At 36.0% G+C, this 26,418-nt stretch overlaps 1 protein-coding gene and 1 long non-coding RNA gene across 5 annotated transcripts in view; one reads left to right on the forward strand and one right to left on the reverse strand.

Moving 5' to 3' along the window:
• tenm2a (teneurin transmembrane protein 2a) overlaps window positions 1-26,418 on the forward strand; it is a 1,216,147-nt gene that overhangs the window by 356,645 nt on the left and 833,084 nt on the right. The gene's annotated exons all lie outside the window — the stretch shown is intronic.
• On the reverse strand, window positions 7,104-11,889 carry LOC147840835 (uncharacterized). 3 transcript variants are annotated; one of them, XR_015507570.1, is made up of 8 exons: window positions 11,845-11,889; window positions 11,211-11,283; window positions 10,196-10,253; window positions 10,024-10,106; window positions 9,742-9,899; window positions 9,551-9,646; window positions 9,247-9,376; window positions 7,104-7,249 (listed from the first exon to the last, which is right to left on the reverse strand). It is a non-coding gene; the product is annotated as an uncharacterized LOC147840835 (long non-coding RNA). The 3 variants fall into 3 exon arrangements; XR_015507571.1 differs by lacking the exon at window positions 11,211-11,283; XR_015507569.1 differs by lacking the exon at window positions 11,845-11,889 and having other exon boundaries at window positions 11,211-11,488.

The following is a 26,418-nucleotide window of genomic DNA, read 5'->3' on the forward strand; positions in this document are numbered from 1 at the left end:
CCTGATGACAGTAAATCATATATTAGAAATCAAACTTGTATCTAATTTTATCATTCAATCACAATCACTTTTTGCCCTTCCAGCCGGAACCCTGTATTGAAAAACACCCATATGTTCTCACACTACAAACCCATCATAGACTAGGCCAACTTTGTTTATGCAGTTTACTTATAGCATGCGTCTTTGGACTGTATGGAAAACACAGGAAACCCACAGGAATATGGGTAGAACATGCAAACTCCACACAGAAATGACCATTGGTCCTGCCACAACTCGAACCGGGGACCTTCTTGCTTTTTAATATATATATTTAATATATATATGGCGTCCAGACACTGCTATTTCCACAGATCTTGTTCTGTTTCTGTATTTCTTTCCACAGGGTTAATCTGCTATGATTGATTAGATTTCACAGTGTGTTATTATTGGTCTACTGATTACCACCTTTGTTAAAAACTAAACAACCATTGCCCTATCTAAATTTTAGATCCAGATATTTTATAAGCACTTATAAACACAATGGCACGTGTTGCAACAATGGCATCAGTTTTAATTGCATCAAGTAGTCTACTGTACATACAAAGTGAATTTGCATCTGCATCACAAAAAAACAGTGACTTCTAGACATATGAACACAAAAATAAAGAAATAAAATCCAACCCTCAGCTATGACTAAATGGTTTGAACATAAAATATGCTATTTATGGATATCCGATCAATATCATAGATGAGCATTATGCAGATTTGTTCCAGATTTCTTTCCTAGGTTTGTATATACTGACAACACATTTCAGAAATGTATTGGATCTTTCTTTTTGAGAGACAGGACCTCAAATACCACATTGATCTTGGCAAGTTTTACAATTAAAAATAGCTGCATTACACGAAAGGTCAAATAACACTAAAAAACACATGTTCTTTCACATGCTTGTCCTATTTTACTTAGACTTTCTCTACTCAAAGCATCCCGCTATTTCAAATCACAATTCAGTATATTCAGGATATCAAATAGTTGGATATCCTTTGATTTTATTTAATTAAATTACTTATGTGGCATTCTTAAAAAAATGCCCTGAGAACAATCAATGTGTCTGTTATGCATGCAGCACTGAACTATTGATTATGCTTATGCATAGTTACCGTTCACACACATGTACTGCACACTGGAAGCCTCTTTGATGCAGATCTCATACTGTACATACTGCTGCTCTAGTTATACTTCTCAGCTTTGAAGTGTTTGCTTTGAAATATTTTTTTTTTCTAAACATCACACACTTGTCTTCCTTCTTACTCAGCTGCCTCTCAGTTTCAGCTAATTATGGCAAACAAGTGTTTTCTAATGTGAATTCTGAAGAGAAAAAAGTATCTTAAAACTACTATACTTGTTATCAAGTATGCTGGTGCTGGAAGGAATTTGGAAGCTAAAATATTTTTGTAATGGATAACAGCATGGAGGTCATGGTCTTTAACAAATATTCTATGGCATTTTTATATGAAATACAGGGCTGGAAAATAACAGCAGTAAACTATTCAAAGTGCATTTCTGTGCAGAGCGACCAACTTAGCCATTCTTTGGGAATACAGAAGACAAGAGGATGACATAGAGGCGGCAATTATTTTGCGTGCGGAGAGGCTTCATAACTCAATAAGAACATAGCTGTGAATGATTTATTCTGCTGTTCACGGGAGTACAGGCATAAATCAGCCAACTCACCTGTCCTCGTCGCTTATTTATGGCCCCTGTTATTTATAGTCCGTGCTGTGGGGTAATCAATATACTTTATTTTAATTACATTTTACTTCTCAACACTGTGTCCAGCAGCACATTTTTATGTTGAAAACATTCATTAACATGTGAGACGTGGAGTGATTCTCAAGTCAGGCTGTGCTCTGGTAGAGAGGGATTGGAGAGGTATGGCAAAATAAATGACAGGAGGGTCAATGTATTTTTGACAGTAAAAAAAAAAGTTTCAAATGTAGTTAAATTGTGTATAATGTCATTAATGTATGATTATTTTCAATGTACATTATTTTGTGTTACAGCCTTATTCCAAAATTTATTAAATTCATTTATTTTCTCAAAAGTATACACACAATAGCCCATAATGACAATGTGAAAAAAAAAGATTTTTTGAAATTGTTGCAAATTTATTAAAAACAAAACACCTGAAATATCACATGTGCAAAAGAATACACAGCCTTTGCACTAAGCTCAGGTACATTCGCTTTCCACTGATCATTTTTGAGTTGTTTCAGCAGCTAAAAGCAGTTCACCTGCGTTTGAAAAGTCATGATTTGAAAAGTCATTCACCTGTCTATATAAGGTCCCAGGTTTGACAGTGCATGTCAAAGCACAAACCAAGCATGAAGACAAAGAAACTGTCTGTAGACCTCCGAGACAGGATTGTCTCGAGGCACACAGCTGGGGAAGGTAACAGAAAATTTTTTGCTGCTTTGAAATTTCCAATGAGCACAGTGCCCTCCATCATCTATAAATGGAAGATGTTGGGAATCACTAGGACTTTCCCTAGAGCTGGCTGGTCATCTAGGCTGTGTGATTGGGGGAGAAGGGCCTTAGTCAGGGAGGTGATCAATAACCCAATGGTCACTCTGTATGAGCTCCAGCATTCTTCTGTGGAGGGAGGAGAACCTTACAGAAGGACAACCATCTGTGCAGCAACCCACCAATCAGGCCTGTATGGTAGAGTGGCCAAACAGAAGACCCACCTGGAATTTGTCAAAAGGCATTTAAAGGACTCTCAGACCATAAGAAACAAAATTTTCTGGTCTGATGAGACTAACATTGAACTGAGACTGGTGTGCCAAGCTTGTGGTATCATATTCAAAAAGACTTGATGCTGTAATTGCTGCCAAAGGTGCATCAATAAAGTATTGAGCAAAGGCTGTGAATACTTATGTACATGTGGTTTTTCACGTTTTTTTATATTGTAATAAATTTTTAAAAAGTAAAAAAAAAAATATTTTTTCACATTGTCATTATGGGGTATTGTGTGTAGAATTTTGAGGAAGTAATTTAAATTATTCCAATTTGGAATAAGGCTGTAACATAAATGTGAAAAAAGTGTTGCGATATGAATACTTTCCGGTTGCACTGTATGTCCGGGTTAACTTAAACCATAGTAGTTAAATTAAAATATAGTTTTGATACTTACAGGTAAGTGTAACATAAACATGGAAACATGAAAATATTGCAATGCTTGGAAAAACACTCTAAAGTTTGAAGACAAAAACTGACATGTCTTTAAAGGCTCTTACTTTACCCGTTTTACAAGATGTAATATAACTCTTTGGTGTCTCCAGAATGTGTCTAAAGTTTCAGCTCAAAACATCTATCAGATTATTTTATATATATATATATTTTATATATATATATATATATATATATATATATATATATATATATATATATATATATATATATATATATATATATATGCTGAGCACTGTATGTGCCCTTTAAAATACAACATTTAAACAATATCTTTAGGTGTGATAAGTAACCATGGTAGAAGCGAAATAACTGATTCTTGTCTATTGAAATATTAGATAATCATGCACATCTGTTTCACATTGTGGCCACATCACAAACTTGGGTGTGGATTGTGGTCTTATAATATAACAGCCATTGTTTAATAACACAATATGACATTTTATAGATATCTGCTTTGATAATGCAGTGTCAGAAAATATAAAAAATATATAAATAGACAAATTACCCCTACTCGAATAAATAAAATAAGGCATAAGTAATTCATTGAATCACTAGCAAATTAGTTAAGCTTACAAAATGACACACTTAAGCTTAAGTTTACACACACACACACACATACATGTTTGTTTTTGTGAATTGTGGGGACATATGTTTTTATTGTTTTTCTACTGTACAAACATAATTTTATATTGCCCCACCCTTCCCCTAAACCCAACCCTCACATAAAACTGTGTACAGTTTTGCTTTTATTGTACAGATTTGTGTCTAATATGTCACAAAAACACATACATTTATACATACATACATACATACATATATACATGAATACATGCATGCATGCATACATACATACATACACGCATACATAAATACATACATGCATACATACATAAAATAAGCTGTGTTTGACATTTTCTTGTATATATTGATTTGTTTTTATAAATGTATAAATGGGATCAAGATAATGAGTTGAATATTTGATTATAATATGAATATATATTGAAATATGAAGATTTATTAAGGGCCTCAATTTAATTTACATTTGTGTCAAGCCCTGGAGCAAGTCAACATCAATTATTTCACTAATATTTTATCAAAATTATTTTAGCCAAATATATTTAAGAAGGTACAATTTGGGCCTACAATCAGTCATATTTCTTAGCTCATGCCTACATGTCCTGACACATGAAAATCTTATGATTAAATCCAGAAAACAAGATCAGCAAAGGGTAATCTGATCTGTTGCAGGAACACAGATTTGTTTCTCTGTTGTCACCTTCATCTGCAACTGTGGAAACCTCCGTATGCGGCTCTCATCCAGACCGATAGCAATCTAATCTCCTCTACAACCCTTGCTATTCCTGAGGGATATCTCCCACCATTTGAAGTCCTGAAAAACACCCCGTGAAGCAAATTCCGGATAAACAGCATTTACATTGGGTGGTTGCGTTTGCTATGACTCCTGATATTTGCCCAGAAGAGATTATTCCAACAGCAGGCAATGTTTTGTTTATTGTTTGGATGGTAAAGAAGGGGGCGTCTAATTCTGAAGCCAAGAGAATTAACATGGAACTGTCCACAACGCCAGTCTAATCCAGGACTTTACACCCAGGAAGACGGAAAATGGCCTGCCAGAGTGAGCCAGAGCCAAACACGCCATGGCAGGATTTCAGCACCGGTACTTTTATTCTTTTTGATGTGACTGCCATCTGCTTTTCCCCGCCTTCACGTTATTTGCCTTCTAGAAATCTGTGGAGCTGCTTTCCAAGAATAAAAGCTGAAATTGTTGTGGTGCGGTTCTTGTTGCTTTTCAGAAATCTTTTGCACTCCTTGGTTGACTCTGGGGTTGCTGTGCTTTAGCCGCCTTAGGGAATGCATTTGTTCCAAATATTAACCATGCCTTATTTCAAGATTACTTGGACAAATGGACACAGCAGCATTTTAAGTTGCTGTACACTGAAGTTACACATGTTTTACAGCAAATCTGCTCGTTACATAAGTATTTCTTGTGAGATAATGATGTGAAATATTTGTAAGTAAAAAAGATGTTTTATATTTGAACTGAAACTGCACTTTGTATGGAAAAGCTGTTTTATCGAACTCATTTCTTTAGTGTCCAGTCTTAAGATCCTTCAGAAATTATTAAAATATGCTGAGTGTTATTACTAATTTTTTATGTTGAAGTGATGATTTAAAACACACTGAAAAAAATATTTATTGAATTTACTACATTTTACTAAATATGTAATTATTTTATGTAAAAAAAAAACTGCTTGAATTTGTGTTTTGCATAAATACTTACAGTATACACATTGCTTTTTGTATAAGAAACTGCAGCTCATACATTATATTCTGGTAATGGACATTAATTAGTATCTATCCTCCAGTTTAAATGTATAATTAGACAATGATAGCATAGTGAGCTCATTTTAGCGGTGCTCCTAGAACATATGGCCTTAATTTTTCATAAATCTCAAGCTCTCTGTGGTAATGGAGCCATGTTTTTCATTTTGATGTGAGATATTGCACACTGGCCCAGCACTGCCCTGTCAAACAATTCCATAATGCTATATCACCAAGCAGACAAGTCATTCCTTCTACTGGGAGGCTCTTTGGGGCTAGAGTTGAGAGGTTATCTTTCAGTATACACTTGCTGACCACTTTATTGTGTACATCTTGCTAATACAGAGCTGGATTGAACAAAGATTTTCCCCAGAAATGTTGGTCCATGTTGATGTAATAGCATCACAGTTGCTGCAGATTTGTGGGCTGCACATTCATGATGAAAATGTAGCATTTCAGCACATCCCACACTGTAATCCCGAATAAGTTGACAAAACTCAAAAAATTTGAGGTAATCAGTTACGTCAAATTTTTTAAGTTATGAAATTAACTATTTTAAGTAAACAGAAACATTAAGTTGAGTTTGTTGTACTCATGCAAGACACTTCGCCTAACTTAAAATACCCAAGTTACTCAGCTTATACGTTTTAATTGCAATTAACTTAATTGTTTTAATTTTTCCAAACTTTAAATACTTAGTCACCCAGCTCATACATTTTAATACCAATTAACTTAATTGCTTTAATTTCTTTCAACTTTAAATACTTCAATCACCCAGCTCATACATTTTAATAGCAATTAACTTATTTTTAATTATTTATCTCACCTTTACATACTTAGTCACCCAGCTCATTCATTTTGATAGCATTTTTTCAAATTAACTTCTCCATCGTCAGTTTCACAAATAAAATTAGCCATTATTTTAATCTTTAAACCCCATAAATCTGTCAAAATAAATCTGTAATTTAAAACACACAGACAATACCATTTTAGACATTTATTGTTAAAGAAAAAATGTCCAACAGTACTTTCAAATTTGTCTCCTATGCAATTACAAATGTCTTAAAACGATAAAAACTATTAGACATAAAGAGATTGAAAATGAACACTATTCTGCAATTAATAAAAATTACCCACAATGTAAATATGATATCAGACATAAGAGCCTCAAGAAAAAACAACTATAAGTTTGATAATATTTAATAATACATTAATAAGTGTAAAACTTACTCTTAAGGCATTCGTTAAAAAAAATAATAAGTGCACATTCTGTGAAGTGACTCATTTAGTGTAAACTACACAGAAACTGTGTATATATATATATATATATATATATATATATATATATATATATATACATAGTTGAAGTCAGAATTATTTGCCCCCATTTATTTTTCCCCCAATTTCTGTTTAACGGAGAGCAGATTATATATATATATATATATATATATATATATATATATATATATATATATATATATATATATATATTGTAGCGAAGCAGAGGGAAAACAGCGACACAGTTGGATAAGTTTACAGACAAGTCCCCGGAGGGTGCTTTATTTACAACGTGAATGGGGTGTAAACGGTGCTCTTCTTCGAGGTGAGGTGCTCTGGGAAGTAAGTGAAGGACAGTGAGTAGTCGGATGTGGGATCGTCACGAGCTGGAGTCTGCTGTGGAGAGACAGAGAGACAAGCGTTAGCGCATGGAGTCATTGGGTGAATGAAGCTCATCTTCTCCTTGCGTGGGCTTGGTTTATATGCCTCTCCACTTGATGACGTCCAGCTGTGAACGATCCTGTGTTGATGATGGTCCAGCTGGGTTGAATTAGCGACCAGGGCGACGTGGCATGTGTGCGCTCGTTACAATATATATATATATATATATATATATATATATATATATATATATATAAATATATATTCAGTCTTGGTTGAACTATGATTCTGTCATTTACTTATTCCAAACCTGTTTGAGTTTCTTTCTTCTGTTGAAAAAAAAAAAAAAAAAGCTGAGACCTGTAACCACCGATTTCCACAGTATTTGTTTTCCTATTAGAAAGTCAGTGGTTACAGGTTGTCAGCTTTACTTAACTTTTGTGTTCAACAGAAGCAAGAAATTCAAGCAGGTTTGGGACAAGTGAAGAGTTAGTAAATGACAGAATTTTACATTTGGACAAACTATCCCTATATATAATAAAATGCAAACTTACCAATTAAAGGTAAATAAATGTTTTGAAGTTACTACCCCAGAGACAGTCTTTATTAAGTTAAAAAAAAAAAAAAAAGCTCTACATCAGGGGTCTCAAACTCAATTTACCTGGGGGCCGCAGGAGGCAAAGTCTGGGTGAGGCTGGGCCGCATAAGGGATTTCACAAAAAAAAGTCCTCAAATGTCATTATTAACAGTTTTAATTATTTCTTCTAAACATGAAGTGTCCTGGACATTAATAGAACATTGAGTAAAGATTATAAACAGTTCTTCTGAACATGGCATCTTTTGCCTACTTCTTGCGGCCAGAGACTTGACAGCGCTTCTTCTCACAAATCTTATATATGTATATATGTATATATATGTATAAATAAAAAACACCCCCACCCCACTCCAGTCACATCAGTCTGTACCAGTCTGTATCTACCTATAATATATATAAGATGCAGGCTGTAGCTAGGTAGGTGGCAGGCTGCAGATAGGTAGCTAAGTGGCAGGCAGGGGCGGGAACAGCTTGGTTCTGGCCAGCGCGAGTTCCCTATCTGCCTGGTTTATACTTCTGCGTCAAGTGACCGGCGCAACTCACGGCGCAGGCAACGCGTGCAGCTGTGCATTTATACTTCTGCGCGCTGTCTCTGTTGGTCTGCATTAACACTTCCGAAACGCTAGTGGGCAGTGAGGTGTAAATGTTCCTCTGTGTCGAGTTTCTTCGCTTCTGTTTTGCTATTCTGAACACTTCCTGGATGTACAAGTGACTCAAACTCGCTCATTTTGAGGCAGGAACCGGCGGACGTGCAACAACTTTTACCATGAGGTAAACACAGAACAAAACTTTCCATCCGGAGCTCCTTCACGGGACTCCACACTTGTAAACAATCGCTCGCGCCATTCTCGCGGCTCTCGGTCCCGCCCAGACTCGTCGGTGCTAGCAAGCCGACCAATCACAGAGCTTGCGCTACGCGTCGTTGCGACGTGTAGTTACAATTTTTGAGAGGTGCACGTCAGTGACGGCGACGGCCACGGTGAAGGGCTATGCGTCAGCGCCGTAGCATACGCCGGTGTTTGACGCAGAAGTATAAATCAACACTTCCCGCCCGTCACAGCGTCTAACAAAGGGGCGGGGTGCGTGGTGACGTCACCGGCACCCCCGCCCCTTTGTTTACACGGTGGGCGGGGAATGCCAGTGACCGCTGTGTACGGATAGAATCAGCGGAGCGGGGAGCGCTCTCTTTCCCGGCTCCGCTGATTCTGTCAGTGTACAGCGGTCGGCGCGGGCCACAAAATATTGCACTAAGGGCCGCAAATGGCCCGCGGGCCGCGAGTTTGAGACCCCTGCTCTACATCAACTCATTCTTTAAGGTTTCCATGCTACGAGACTTTTTATTTTCCATCATCCATGCCAAGCAAAACTTTTTGCACAAGTTCAAAGTCCTTTACTATATATTATGTGAAGAGCATACATTAATCCATAGAAGACAAGAAAGGTCTGGAAGTGTGCTGTGGGTGGTGTCCAATTCATTCTTCAGGACAACAGAGACCCTCAGTGAATGCAGGGCCAATAAAGCATCTTCAGTCAGCAGGATTATCAATCTAAAAACATAATTCAAGGATATTAATGTAAGGACAGTATCAAAATGACTGAGCCAATATTATATGATTCATCAACTATTCGTGATTACAAATATGTTATTAAGTAAAAGTTTTCAAAACTTTCATCTTTTCATTAAACATGCCTAATTGTGAAAAGAATGAATGAAGTCTTACCATGGTGTTCCTAAAGAATCTTAAGTCACGCTCACGCAGCAAGACCAAAAGACCTCTGATAACAGTAGTCCGTCATGAACTGACATCATTCAGTTCCTGGAAATCAAGAATCAATTTTTTAAAAATTAAAAAAATAATAATAATTCAAATTATATTTTAATGTATACTTTAACACGTGACCCCAAACATACCTGCTCATCATAAACCTTTAAAAGATTAGCCAGGGTATCTGCTGTCTTGCCAGTTTTGGATGCTGTTTGCCTTAAAATTGTCATCAAATGAAATAGGTGGTGGTCTAGTTTTGCAAAGAATTTGTGGGGAAAATTCTCATTTGTAACATGTTGGTACTCTGCAAACAGCAAAAAGAAACAAGAGAGAATTTCATAAAACAAACCCACACCACAAAATATACAATTCTAGAAAAAATGTATTAATATTATTATTATGTTTCATTTACTTATCTATTTTTTTACCTCAGATGAAAATCAGGTGTTGATCAGATGTTGAAAGCAGGATCTTCATGTTGTAAGGTCTAGCTGAAGTTTCACTTTCCTTGCTGCAAAAGTATCATTGATAAATACACTGTAATATTTATTTTATCTGGATATGCCAGGCATAGTAGTACAAAATAAATATTTTACCCACCTTTCACATGCCTCCATTTAAGAACCTATCTGTAGTCAGCAACACCTGACCTTCAATTCTGTATGTACACAAAGTCACAGTGTCATTTAGCTGAGAGTGGAAGTAGTACAATTGCCTGATGTCTAACGTTAACCTCCAAAACGGTTAGCAATAGGGCTGATTATCATGTTAGTTGCTTTAATTCGATGAACACAGATTTAATTTAAACAGTATTGAAATTTCTAAAACTGAATAGGACGACAAAGAAATTTAAGGCCTGATTTTAAAAGCTAGAAATAACAAAACTTACCTTATTGTCTAATGATGTAAAAATATATAGACTAAAATATTTATATTTTTAAGATATAAATATATTTTAAAAGCTACAAAATTTGCACATCAGAAAACTGTCTTCTTTACCACGTCTTGAATATTTTGTTTTGTTATTATTTTATTTAATAACATAATTTTGTATTAATGTGTTATAGATATGCATACTTTGTTTTTTAGGCTGTTTATATTCTCTCCAGAGTAAACATTTTAAAAAATAGATTGAAAAAAAAAAACTTTTATCATACCTTTAAAATACATTTGACCTAAATGACATTTAAACTCATTTAACTGATCGCATTAATCAGGTAATCATTGATATGCAGAGATGTCGTCTTAAGCGCGAGGAAATATTAAGTGTTGATCAGTGCTGGTGATTGAGGTAAAGTTAGTTTTATATTTACACATTCAGACTTTCTCCTTAATAATATAATTTCAGAAAGGTAATTTTTACATATTCTTAATGGTGAAATCATATTAGCAGCCAATGACTTTCAAAGTACAACATTGTTCAGTCAAAAAAAAATAGTGCATTTAGTGTAATGTTGTTTTCATGTCATACTTGCATGTGATTTCAGAACGAATATACAAAGAACCATGGTAAACAATTTATGGAGCGAGTCACAAGTTGTTACTAAATGAATGTATGAATATAAAACCAACTTTACCTCAATGTGGTAGTGTAAAATGAAGCTCTGCTCTGTACCTGCTCAGGTGAGGAGCGCAGCTTAAATGTTCTCCGTCAGGCTATCCTCATACATGGATCAGCAAGCAACAAGCTGCGTGTGACAGAGTTAAGTTTTGAGACTACGTTTTTGCGCGTCATCAGAAAATACCGTTAAGTGTTTAGGCGGAGATCATTTGAGTTATGATTAACGTTACGTTTCTTGCGCCTTTCGTTTCCGAAGTGCCTACAGATCGCGAAGATAATACCACATTCACAGACTGGATGGAGTTCAGCGCAGCGCCATGACATGCGGTTGTGAGAGCGCGCGTCTCCATGACAACTTCAGCACAGGCTGAGAAAAGGCATACTCGCACCAAGATTTAAATTTTTTTGAAAAATGTAATCTGCCGATTTTAAATATTTTTGTCTTTATCACACTCTGTTAAAATTCAGAGTTAACACGTTACAACTAACGCTAACGTTGCACTGATTCTAACTTTTTAAACAGCAATGTTAACGTTAGTTAGCAACAAGTGAGGCTAAACATGTTTTCTGTAATGTACGACATGTAAACGCACCCTGATTAACTCTACATTACATTGAACTGTTACTGTGATTATATTAATTAAAACATACATTTAATATTTCTTGGATTTGTAAATATTTTACTTACTGTAGTGTGAAGCGAGGCCGATCCGCCATCTTGAAAAAAACGAATGAAGCATGAGCACGTACGTGAACCTGGATGACGTCAGACGCAAAATCACTAGGCTGACAGAATTTGAGTTAATGAAACTTTAAAGAGACATTTTGTATAGATTAAACCCAGCAGAATTGTTCACCTTACTTGAAAGATTAAATTTTTACAAACTCAAAAATAAGAAAAAGTTCTAAATACTCATCAAGGTTAATTAAGATAAACGAATTTTAATGATTTAAGTTAATAGAACTCAACTCAATTAATTAGTTACAGCATTAGGGTTTACAGTGCAAAGGTGTTCTATTGGATTAAGATGTAATGAGATCTCTTGTAAATGAGGTTTGTTATGCTGTAGAACGAAGATGGTACAATACGATCATAACCAAATGTTCAACAATAATAGAATAATAAGGTACTGTGGTGTTTAAAAAATTATCAGAGAGGTTGGAAGATTTCCATGAAAATAGTAAGCACACTGTTACGCTACTTGCAGCCTTGATCAGTTGATGCATTCATATTGTGTATGTCAAATTCTGACAATAACCTCTGGAGACCTCAAATTCATAAGACCAGGAAGCAGACCAGTTCTCTGTTATTAGCTGACAGGAGTGGTACCTGGTGTGCTCTTCTGCTGCTGTAGCTCATCTGCATCATGTTTTGCTGCGTTTCAGTTACAGTTGTTCTTGTCAATATCCTCTGACCTTTGCATCAATACGGTATGTTAACCCACACAACTGCCACTTGTTTTATATTGTGTGCTTTTTACACCACTGTCAAGTCAAGTCAAGTCAAGTCATGTAACCGTTATTTCTATTGTGCTTTAAATAATGATGTTTGTGTCAAAGGTGGCTTACACAGAATGAACAGGGAAGTTATATGAGGTCAGATAAAAATATTTAAGTTTCTAGTTGGATCAGAACTTAATCAGTTCAGTTTAATGCAAATATCATGGTGTAAATTCTAGAGTGTAGACATTGCTGTGTGTGTCAAAATCCTAGCATATGGGAATAGATCTGCTTATGTGGGACCCCAACTACCGTGCTATGACTCCATTCTGATGCTTAGTTTTGGATGCTTCATCTTGACCATGTGCACAAACCTATATGTGGTGACTTGCTGGCAATGTGATTGACTGATTAGATCCTGATTATATAGTACCTTAATGATATAGTAAACTATATGACCTTAATTAAGTGCATTATTGGTGTCTCTCCTTAAGGCTTACACACACACACGCACACACACACGCACACACACACACACACACACTTTTTTTCCTGATTTCCATTTACAGTATTTTATTAATTACATTTTATTTTTATAGCGCTTTTGCAATGTAGATTGTGTCAAAACACCTTAACATAGAAGTTCTAGTACACTCTCAGAAATAAAGGTACGTGATCTGTCACTGGGGTGGTACCTTTTCGAAAGGTACAATTTTGTACCTAAAAGGTTCATATTAATACCTCAAAGGTACATATTAGTACCTAAAAAGTACAAAAGTGTTCCTCTTAAAATTTGTAAGGTACTACTTTGTAGGTACCAATATGGACCCTTCAGGTAAATGTGTACCTTTTGAAAGGTACCACCCCAGTGACAGCTCACACACCTTTATTTCTGAGAGTTTAGATTGAAACTGTGTCAGTCCAGTTTTCAGAGTTGAAGTTCAGTTTAGTTCAGTTCAGTGTGGTTTAAATTTCATTTCTAAAAGTCCAAACATGGAAGAACTATTAAATCAATGCGCAGCTCCACAAGTCCCAAACCAAGCGAGCCAGTGGTGACAGTGGCAAGGAACAAAACATAGCACAAAAACATTGTCTGTCATGGCATTCATTATATACAGTACAGTAAGTAAGGATATTTGAGCCCTTACAGATATAGCTTAACCTATACATGCGTGTACAACAACTACTGTATACTATGAACCTTTAAAATTTCCATTAATTATGTAAGGTTTTATGTTCTAAGGCCATAAAGATCCACATAGAATTCAAATGTAGTTTTGTTTATTATGCTAAGATTTTATGCTGTAAGGTCATAAAGTGACATATATACTGGTATAGATTGAAAAGAAGAAGAAAGAATGGTAAAAACTAGCAATTCTGAACCTGCTTTTCTGCTCCTTATCAAAAGTTGTCTTTATTCAGAAATTCCTAAGCTGTAAAAAAAAAAATAAAAAAAAAAAAATCTTCCATTAAAACAGTGTATTAGGCACCTTTTTTGATTACTTTTTCTGATATATTCTGATACCTGGTATTATCAACGGATAATGACTTAGAGCTGTGATTTTTTTTTTTCCTCCAGCCACTGCTTCACTGATATAGATGGCTGTCTGCACTTCCACACATGGACAAGTGAGGCAGTATTGAATTAATAATACAAAACATCCAGCAGCAGTTCCAGTATTTAGCAGGTGCTTTGTATGCAAACACTCGGAGCAGAATTGATTTGACATATTTGTTAGGGATTTACAGTCTTGGCCTTCCTCAAAGAGAAAAATGTTCTTTTGCCACTTCAGTCTGCAAATCTGGACTAAGCCTTTTTTGTCTAGTTGTACTTTGTTTTCATCAGAACACTTGTACAACATGTTTGCTTCAAGTTTCCTGATGTTATTGTTCACCTATCCGTACTGCATTCTAGGATGTACAACTAAAAATCCAGGGTCTGTTTTGCATTTCAGCAGGGGGTCGTATAGGCTAAAAAGCTTCTTTTTTTTTAGCTTGAGTCTTGAGCTCCCACAGAGTTCCGATGGAGCGAGTGATTTTTAATAAGACTTCATGCTTTGAAGAGCTTGCGCGAATGTCCTCTGTAATGTTGAAACAACACTGCCGATTTCCAAATGCTGTTTGATGCATTCCAGCTTTGCCACACAATGCAATAACTGTCAAAGAGCTGAGACAGAAATGAGTGAATAACAAACCTTTAAATACCACAAAATGAACTGACTGTTTTCCATTTGCACTGGCAAGTTAAGGCGGATTTTGGATTGCGGTATCTAGTACGCAATTATTACACAGAGCATGTCGGCACATTTCCATAGGGATTCTTACTTAACAGAGTCAAGTATGCAAAGAGCTCAGAGCTAAAAAGGGCATGTGACTGCAAATATTCTCACTAAAACTACACCCTTCACAAAATGGTGCCAAGCAATAGAGCTGTGCATTTACTTTTAAAAGATCACAATCTTGATTCTGTGCCTGTATTAGGGGTTGTCATGTATATGTGGCTACTAAACAAACCTCACTCCCCAGGCCTCATGAGGTATAGTAGTGACTGGCAGTGAATACTATGGTCTTTAGTTGGTGTTTCAATCTCCTATGACTAAAAGGCCATTGTAAATCCTAGAGACCCCTTCAAAAACCCAAATCAAACAAAAGAGTTATACGATTTTTTTGTTGGACACGTTTTTTGTTTGATGGCGTTTAATCTTGTGTTCATATTTATGGTAATGTTCCTTAAAGAAACTATTAATCACTAGGGGGCTGTATCCCCTATCCCCTATACCCTTAAGTAGTGCTTAGTCAGTCTTAGTGGTGTCTGAATCCATAGTAGATGTTTTGTCAATCCCACAATGCCCTCTAATAACAAGTGTGCAACCCATGCACACTCAGTTGCTAGATAATTCCCAAAAGGCACTCTAAGAGTCTTCACGCCAAGTTAATTTTTGTATCTGACCAGAAGATGTTGGCTATATAGCAGAATCCTATTGTGGAAAGTTTCAAAATAAAATAGTATTTGATTAAAGTAACATTTGTTTACACAACAGACATCAAAATACTTTGCTTCATTATTAATAGACCGCTCACTAACTGTTTAATAACTACATTGTAAAAATAATAATAATGATTTAACGGTTTATTTTCGGCAGGTGCGGGTGCTGGAAAATACCCGTAAAATAACATCTGTTAAATTACAGAAATTTACCGTAAAATAACAGACATTAAATTACAGAAATTTCCTTAAATCAAAACTTCTGTAAAATTTCTGTAATTCAACCTCTGTTATTACAGTACAGTAAATTACTGTAATTTAACGGCTGTTAATGCTGAAAATAAACCGTAAAATTACGTATTGGTTTTTAAAGTGTATCACAGGGTCTGCCCAATAAATCGAAAATACAATCTGTCTGAGGGATTTATCAACCAGCAAAATACAAAGTGGCATTCCTTATGGTGCACTGAGTACTCGAATTCGCTCACTCATTTCCATTCACCTCTTCAGTGGATTATATTAGTAGACTGATGAAGGGAATAATGAATGATGGTGGGGTGATTTTGGATACAGCATAGGCCTTTCTTAGGGGGATATTACATGATACTGCATTAGGTAGTTACATGAACTATCCACCAGGGTCTGGTTCTGCAAGAATTAATTTTCCCCTGGACCATTTTCAACAAGTGGCAAATGGTGGATTCCATGATGGTCAAACCAGCGATTGTCATGCTCATCTTTTCAGGGTTGTGTAATCAGTAGTAAATCTTACCCAAGGATGTTCTCTCACGAGGTAACTCCAAATTCCCACAGAGAAGAAATGCAGGAAATCTCCATTGCATTGCATTATAAAAAAAGAAGATTTAACTGTTTTCATTGATTCTATGCAACTAATAATCACACAACTATGGAACCATCTAAAAGAAAGATTTCAAACACTGAAGTTAAGGAGTGAGTTTGGAGAAAAATACTTGTTATTATCACAGAATGATTATCTCAGTGTAAAAAATGTCAGATTTAATGGAATTTGAACTCGATGCTTAGTTCAGTGCATGTCAATGAACAATGACTATAGTAAATCCTGCTCCATATGAAAGCATGTGCTATAGGTTTAGAATCGGCTTTACTGATAAAATGAACATGAAAAGTCATCTTTGACTAATTGCCAGCCCTAGATCAAAGTTATGTTTTTATTATGTGTCATGTATCATGATAACGGGGAAGGAAAGCAGACATTTTGTGATTGACACAGCAAAAAGGAGAAAGACTAAATTACGTTTGACAACTTGTGAAAAAGTTCCTTTCATGTGAAAGCCCACTGGTGCCATAATCCAGCTACAGTTCTTTGTCACCTTCCGTGCAGAATTTTCTGGTTTAATATCCAGTTTTCAGTTCTTCTTCTTTCAGTCAGAACATCACAACAATCACAAGTTCAAAAGTGTTCATCATTTTATCCATGCCATTGTTATTTTTATATATTTTTTCAATTCTGTCCTTTGTTATGATTGTGGATACAGTCAAGGAACACATCAATGTCCTTCCAATGTGATCACAGTGACCCCATTAACCTCTGTAGGCATCCAATGAGCTTCTCATCACTCACGGCTGTACCTCTGGCACTCCAGTTATTACACTTGTGCGCTATTCGCACCTGGAAAAGCCAAGTGCATTTCTGTTCTTCTTTTCTTTGCTATGTCTAAGTCTCCTTGCAGTCCCTGCCTGCCCTTTCTCCGAGCAATCATTAGGATAACAACACATTCACTGTCATTCACCGACAGACTTTTGTACTCTCCAGTTTATAAATGTGAACGATAAGCTTACGGCGATTGAATTCATCTTAACAGAGTGCTATTTTTACCCGGAGGCAAAGAGTAACGCCACAACGTCGCTTTCAATAGGGCCACGTCCTTCTCCTTTCACTGCTGCCTCGGGAGAACTGATGATGTCGACTTATTTGAGGCTGATATTTTTCTCAGGCTAACTGCTCTGCCCTCTGCTTCTTTGAGAGCAGCTATTTGATTTTGATGCTCTCTCTCTAGGCTTCATTCGAATGTGCCGAGTGATCTTTGAGAGTGCCAGCTATGAGATCGCATCTTCTGAGGCCACGTCTATGTCACTGCCTTCTTCTTCTTCCTACGGCATTACTTCAGGACGTCCACCAGTCTTGAACCTTCTTTCGGTTTAATTGCATGAAGGTCAATGACAATGACGTGACAACTTATTAGAAGCCACATCTGATGCCGTTGATTTCATAGCAGTCTTTTCCTCGACACTTGGTTTCCAGGCAATTACCAAGCGTGTTATTTATTAATTTCATGGTTCACAGAGCATCAGACACTATAAATAGGTGAGGACGATTGTGAAATCCCTCACAATCTTAGTGGCTGCTATTGATTTTTTTCACAAAGATCTAAAAGCCTCAGGATAAACAGTATGAATTGCTTTAAAGTGTCAGTTTGGGGTTTCTTTAGTGTGTTTGCTCATATACACTGGCCTCAAGCATTATTCCATCAGTAACTCATGCTGAAATACGAAACTAATTGGCAATCAAATGAAAATGCCATTTTTGTGTCTGCATCAAATTCAATTTACAAAAAGTATATTACGGTACTGAAAAAGACAAAAGGGTCAAAATAAGTAGTTTGAAGAATAGTGGTAAATATAATGGGTTAAAATATATTCATTCATTCCTTCGGCTTCAGTCGCTATAGTGGAATGAACTACTCTGGCATATGTTTTACACAGTGAATGCCTTTCCAGCTAGTGATGCATGATTCGAGAAAAGATTGTAATCTTGATTCGACCCTAGCATAAAGGCATACAAAGTCTTCATATTGTTTCATATATACTACTCAACAACAGGGACACCACCAAATAGAGTGGAGGAATTATGACGTCACCTTGTAGGCTAATCGGCTGCCAGCATAAAACCCTCGATACAATCTCTATAGGATTTTCCCATAGGCTTTTCGAAGATTGCAAATAATAAGCTCTGTGTTCAAACACTGTTCATTACAGTTGCACGTTTTGTCCAGCCGGATAATCCTCACACTAAAATACAACTTTGAGCACTTTTGCAAGCACAAGAACTGAAAAGCTAACGTTAGGCTATAAATGGACTACAGCACCTTCAGGATGCTTGCCTGTGACATCAGCACCACCCAGATACAGACAACCTTTCAAGTTTATTATTAGAAATGTGGTCCATGACAAAGATTTATTCTCTCTGTTTATTACATTATAATCCACGCTATATATTATAAACAAATAAATACACAAAAACACATAGACCTACCTGCCTTTTGGATCTGTTTTACGTTGGAAATACATCTGTTTTGCTTTAAGGTTGTTGTAAAAGTTTTAAAACTGTATGTATAAATGTGCCTACATAGTATTATGATAAGACATATTTAAATAAGGCAGAATAGAGACGTGAGGAACAGGGGCCTCATGTATGAACACTTGCGTTGAAATCATACTAAAACATTGTGTATGCACAAAGCTGTAAATGTGCATATGCAGTAAAAAATTCAGATGTATGAAACACTGTGTACGCAGAATCCCACACATATTCTCTTTGTATCCGAATGAACGTGAAACTGAGCGCAACATGCACGAGCGCAAAACCCCTCCCTGCCTCCTCCCCGTATGAATATGCTAATGACTCTACTTTGGCAAAACCCAACGAAAAAGCAATGGCAAAAGCAAGCAAAAAGAGAAACTTTGAACAGAATGTCAATTGGAGGTGTTGCTTTCGGAGGTAGACCGGAGAAAAACAATGTTATTTGCAAGTTTGTCCTCCGGAATTAATAACAAAAGAAAAACAATAGAGTGGGAGAGTTTAGCTAAAGCAGTTAACGCAGTTGGGTCTGAACATCGCACTGAGTGAATTAAAAAAGAAATAGTGTGATGTAAAGGTGTAAAATTTTGCAGCGTCTTTAGCAGCGTGAGTGGCGTAGCTTGTAAAAAACATGGTAACATGTTTTGACATGTTCGAGCATGAACTCTGTTCGAATCCAGCGTCTGATGAATTTATTCTTTTTTTTCCCCTGCTGCATATCAGATTTTGTCTATACTCTTAATCATGAGGAAGACAAGTAGGAATCATTAATAAGTCTGTGCCTCATATTTTATTTGCACATTTATTGAATGGAAATGTTTCTGATTCTTGCATGCAAATTCATCTTCAGATGGTGCCTTTATAGCAATGTGTGTGCAGTAGATTGCTCTGATTACATTGAAAAAACCGGCGAGCGCTACAAATTGTGCTTTAATGTTTGGCTGGTCAACTGCATGGTATGGAAACCTTATAAATCTGCTAAAAATGTGGATGAACCCGTCTCATACAGCTGCAATTGCACGGCTCAAAGACACTTTGTAGAGTGCAATTAAACACAACTGCCTCTAGGAGTCGCCAATGGAAATAAAACAGACACGCACAAGAAATGTGCGTACGCCAGGCATGAAGTTGGCATGGACCTGCACCCATTCCTAGGTTTATTTCATCGATAGTAAATCCAAACGTGAGTGATTCTGAGCGTCAAACCTGGAGTTCGCACAGTTTTTTATTTATTAATTTGCTGGAAATTAGAACTAAATTAAGAAATAGTTTTAAAACAAATCTTTGCGCTAAACAAACAAAATGAGTTATGTAGGCTAATGGATGTCTCTGCGTACAACACCTTTCCTTATCCACAAAAGAGAGAAAGAGAAAGTAAAATTAAAGGCCGATTGGAGGAGGCTCATTCTTTATCTTCAGACAGTTTGTTTAACTGTTTTCACGCTAGTTAAGCGTTCAGTTTTTCCACTTACAAAGGCCTCCATGTAAATAGCAAATGTGCCATGGCGCGACACAACTGACTCTTAAAGGGAATGGGAGATGAGATTCTGATTGGTTTATTGACAAAACACACTCATAACTCATTAAGAGAATAAGCTCAACCCTGTTAGACCATGCGCTGCGGCGCAGAGCTTATTTTTTCGTCCTTAAATTGGCAAAAGTGGATTCGGACACCCTCTTTTGTGCCCTGTGCTTTAGACTTTGCACCTAGATCGTTAAAAAAAAAGCCCTTAAAGTCTGTTCAGGACCACCACTCAAAGTATACAAAATTTAGCAATTTAACCAACAGTAGACCTACACATAGCCCTAATATTATTATTGTTGTTTTACCATCTGTTTGAGAATAACAAAAATAATAGCCTACTCATATGAACCTTTATTTTAAATTTACAGAACCATGAGAAAGTGATCTTGAAAAAAAAAAAAAAAAAAACTATTATGATGCTCGTTTTAGCCAAAATCATGCAGCCCTACTTTCAGCCACAACCCACCACTATTCACTCCAATTCACCTATAGCGCATGTCTTTGGGTTATGGGGGAAACCGTAGCACCTGGGGGAAACCCATGCGAAAATGTAGAGAACATGCAAACTCCACACAGAAATGCCAACTGACCCAGTAAGGACTCAAACCAGCAACCTTCTTGCTTTGAGACGACAGTGCTAATCACTTAATATGCCATTCAATTTATTTTTGTTCAAAATACTGTCTGATAACATTTTTAATGCTTTAATTATTTCTGTATTTTTGGCATATAAACTCTCACTCAACTGAATGAAATTTCGGTAGGTGTCTTTTGTAAATGTTGTTAAAAGTGTATTTTTTTGTTCAAATAATAAAATACTATTTGTGGGCACTGTGTATTTGTGTACAGGGAGCATGTTTATTTATTTATTTGTACATTTAAATTATTCTTTTTGTGGGAGAACAGACTTTTCAATTTGAAGTCTTCAAAACACATGGCTTCGCACCTGGACCAGCAGGTGTTGCAGCCTTGTGTCCTATTATTGCTCTTTTATCTTTGGGAGAAATGTCATTGTGAAGTCAAGCTCTCCACACGATTGCCCACACTCAAGCAAAACATTTTGTTTACTTCTTTATTTTTTTATCTTTTCTTTTTCGTTTTGCAGTTTTTTTCTGATGACATTCCAAAACCTAGACAGAGATACCGCCTGCCTGTGCCAAAAACGAGAGGGTGTTGCTTGAAACCATTTGCATAGTAATTAATTACACCTTGTCAAAAAATGAGTCAGCCATGTTTGAAAACAATCCAAATGAATTAGACTAATAAAGACAAAACCATCAGCCAAGAAAGAAGTCCTGGGCCTAATTCTCTGCCTAGAGACAATCTGCTACTGCTGCTTTAATTTCCAATTACAACTGACAGCTTTGTGGAGGTTACGGCGTTATTTAGAAAACGTGATATTTAATTATTTGATTTTGAGATGATAGAAATAAGACGCCAAAATGGATTTTCTTTTAATAGTTTTATTGTTTTCTGCAAAGAGCTTTAAGAATGCCAATTCTTTTGAGAATCGGCAGTTTTTTTCACCCCACACGAAACAGTTTTGTATCCTTTATTTACTCACCTACACTTGTACACGAATTTCATTCAAATTAATCACCAGCATTTCTCAGAACACCAGAGGACAAATAACCCCAAAGTCAGCCGTCTATTTAAGTAAGGCTGTTTCAAGGTTCAGATTTAATAGGCGCCTGTGCATCGAGGTGTGTTTGTTATTGGAGATGCTATACTTATTACTGTGAACACTGCGAGGCTGAATAGCTGGCTGCGTTTATGGTCAGTGGACCCAATGAACTTTATGAGACCAGCTAGTCTTCTCTGCCCCCCTGAAATATCATGTTTGTTTATCTCCGGAGAGAATTTATTTTGCTGATTCATTGCTTTGCAGTTGTGTGAGGGCTGAAAGGATTCGATTTTCTTCTTATTTATTTGTTTCATTTTTTTCCTCCGGTGTAGACAGCGGCCGTGTGGAGCTTCTCTAAAGAGAAAAACATCTCCCCCAGCTGAGGTCTCCTGTGAAATGAGATTAGAAGAGAAGAAGATATAGATCCTGTATCAATCTACAAGTCTCCTCCTTTAGCCCGGTTAATCGGTTAGCTCTGTAATATCTCAATGGATCAGTGTTTCAACATTATGATTTTATAAATCAACATAATAGCATTTATAGGTATAGATGCATCCAAACTAGACAGCTACAGTGAATGGAGACTGAAGCCTTTTTTCTGTTTTCTTATTTTAAAGGTTTACAAAAGATAAAACAGCACTATAAAAGGGTTTTACGAGTGGATCATTTGTCTAGTTCAGTACCATATTTCAAACCACACCATGAAAAGTACAATTTCAATAAAAAAAGATTATTGCATAGGGTATATGCGCTGCTAGTGTTTCTTTCCATACTGATAAACTTGCGGTGTAAGTTTAATGTGACTTTTTTCAAATTTTACAGTTATTTTTACAGCACCGATGTTGTAATGTATTTAAAATAAAATCAGTTAAATAGACTTCAGCATTAATTTAGTTGTAAACGAGATAAAAAGAGCTTTACATGCATGCACCTGTCAGGATCAGCAGGCTAGTGCAAAACTCCATTTAAAACACTGGAGTAAAGTAAATTTTCATATTTTAAAGACAAGGCGCGGAAAAATGCAGAGATAAATGATCTACTTTCACTTTTGCTCTCGTGGATAGGGAAACCTTTATGCACAGACATCAATTAGCCTATAAATAATTAATTTTGTTTGTTAAGCGCAAATATTTGTTTCAAAAATATTTCTAAATTCAGTTCTAATTTCCAGCAAACGAATAAATGAACAATAATAATGAAGTGTGCTCAAAAACTTGAGTTATCCTAAAACGCATGCTGTGCCCCATATGGTCTAAAACCTGCATGTGGGCAAATGTAAGCTTGTTTTTAGTAAAACAAATATAAATATGGATACAATAAATACTACTGCTAATAATAATAACATTATAAAAAAGCAAATTGTTATGAATGAAGTGAAAAAGCCTCCCGAGATGAAGAAGGCATAAAAGCAGTGGTTTTTCATATTTATGTAGACTAGAAAATAATGTTTTGTAATATTTTAATCCTTTATATTTATATCATATATATATATATTCTTATTATATCCTATTTATATATCCTTAATATGTAAATTTTTTCATATGTAAAGTTATTCGCGTATTGCTCTACATATTGTTTGTAGGCTATTAAGCAGTGTGTAAGCGAGGCGCAACTCTGCGCTGGAGTTTAGACCGGGTTTGTTTTGGTCTAATGAAAAATCTATTATAGTTTCTCAAAATAGCAACGCGCCAGCAGTGCGCCTCAGAACGCCTTCCTTTTTAGACCAGAACACCTATGGGTGCACATATGAGCGCAAATGCATTTGCTATTTAAACAATGTGGTGCAAAACAGCAAAACGACTCTTGCATCAAGCTGAAACTAGCAAATAATATTTGCGCTGCGCCTGCGCTGCGCTTGCGTCAGGTATATGATAGGGCCCTAAATGTTAGTTAAGGACCCTATAGCTGTTTAAATAATATTAAATTAATCATTGTCCCTTGAACCATGAAAACAATATCAATTTTATTGTCATGTGTTGTATTATTGGATAACTTTACATACAGTGAATATTTATTGTAAAAGTCTTGCCTGCATTTACCAAATTACATTACTAAGTCACATTAGACTCATATTTACACATGATATTGACCTGACTCTTTCACGTACGAGCAAGCACATCCATTGAAAACTTATTGGCTTGAGTCTTCCATTCTCATTCACTTCCATTGATTTTTAGCTGTAAGAAAGAGCTCATTATGCTGCTTTATGTTGCAAACTGCTATTTTCTTATTATATTATTTGTATTTTTATCTACTGCCATAAACACAATTGTTTGTGAAGCATGTAGTTTGATCGTTTATTGCCGTTTATTATTCATAGTCATTTCCCTCATAGTCAAGCGAATCGGAAGTTGTAAAACAATTGAAGCATTGAAGAATATGTTTAATATAGCAGAGAAATGTGCAATTTAATTTGACAGCAATTGTGTTTTAATTGACACAAAATCTTGTCAGTTGCAATGAAAAAGTTAACAGGCACAAAGCTTCCTCATTCTTTTCATATTTTAGTCTCTTTCTCTAAATCAGCACACACAGATCAGTGATGAGAGATGCTGTGCTGTGAATGGAAATTACAGTGGAGAGAAAACACTGCAACTCATCTGCTCTGGATGATCTATTTCTACTAATCATAAAAGTTTATGACTTGAGACTCAGTTGATTTGATATGACCTGAAGTTCATTAAAGCTGACATTGACTGCGCGTCTGTAAGTGCGTGTGGGTGTGTGTAGGTGTTTCAGGCCTACTCTTCAATTGGGCACGTCACAGTCTTTGAGCAGCCCTTTCTGGCTGTGTCACTTGATGAAAAGAAGACTTACTGTAACTAATAAAGAAGAAAGCAGAGTAGATTCAGCAGTTATCATGCAAATAGAAATCCTCTCTTTTCCCTTAGGTAATCCTCTCAGGTCTGTGGAGCTCAGCTCGGATGTTGCTGGAGTTTCGCACTGAAATATTGTCACTATCTTAATGTGCCTCTAGACTAGAACGCTATTGCACAGGGATACCAGAATAGCCACTTCACACCTCTCAGCTGTTTTTTTTTCTTTCCTTTTTTTCCATGAATCTGATGTGCAATCAAACCGACGGACACCCTAGCGGTGCGACAGCTAATGGAAAGCCCTTTAAATCAAGAGAAAGCAGTTCTTTCTCACCATATTGAGTGTCTTTACATCAGCTTCACCTGAGGATTACATTTGGGTCACATGATTGCCGCTTCAATCTTTATGGATTTATTTGTTTATTCTTGACAGGACACATATTTAAATGGCTTTCATGCATATTTTGTTTTTGTTTTGTTTTGCTCAGTTTAAAAACAATTTAGAGATTGATGGAAATGATCCCAACAAGTATTTAAAAAGTACTTTAAAAAAGTAATTAATTATTGTTACTAGTTACTTCTCACAAATAGTAACTGAGTTACATAATTATAAAAGTAACTAGTTACCAAGTAAAGTAACTGTTGTGCTACAGGTACTTAAAAAAAATCTAATTTGTCAAATACATAAATATAAAACATTCTACACTAATCTACGCTATTTTAATATTGTGGGACAATGTGAGAGACAACAGCATCATGTCCTCAACTATATATCTAGATATTATTTTGTTTAATTCTGCCTGAGTAATAAGTAGGCCCACACGAACACTGTGCGTGCAAAATTCCGCAGATTTTTAGTCCATCATTGATTCTGTCCATTTACTTGTGTAAATGTGTGCACATTTATATTTTTTCAGTTTTTAAATTAATTTCTGTAATATTATCAACTAATATAAAAATATTTGTATGATTTATTCACAATATAGTTCGTAAAGGAATATTTTTTTTTATCTTTTAGTAGATCTATTATATGTGAAACTTACTTTGTTTACCAAATAAAGTAGATCCAATTGGATTTGCATTGTAAACATTAAATACAAGTTAAAAAGGTATTGTTTTTTATTTCATATATTAAGGTTTAAGTTATGATACTCCTTAAATCATAGGGTCACTCCGTCTGACCCTAGTTATAAGTGTTAGTGGTGGAGAAAAATCAAGTTTTATTTGCTTTGACATCATGGTGTTGTCTTCTCCTTTGGTAGCCGAGCTCACGTTACCACCTGCTAGTGACTAATTTTGTGGTGGCATGTAACGACGTGAGGTGCTACATTAGATCACAATTACTAGTCACTGACGCAGTGAGTCTCATAGGTTGGCATAGGTTAGGGCATGGGTTGCACGATACATAAACATTCTTGCCTTTCACCTCAATGAGGGAAAAGTAGTGCTTATATTCCTAGTTTGCGAATGCTACCTTTATACTTGATGGATTTGTCAACGTTCTGACTCATGATAGTTAGTATGTGCCATT

Source organism: Danio rerio, chromosome 14 (assembly GCF_052040795.2).
Source record: "Danio rerio strain M-AB ecotype USA chromosome 14, GRCz13ab, whole genome shotgun sequence".
Lineage (NCBI taxonomy): Eukaryota > Metazoa > Chordata > Actinopteri > Cypriniformes > Danionidae > Danio > Danio rerio.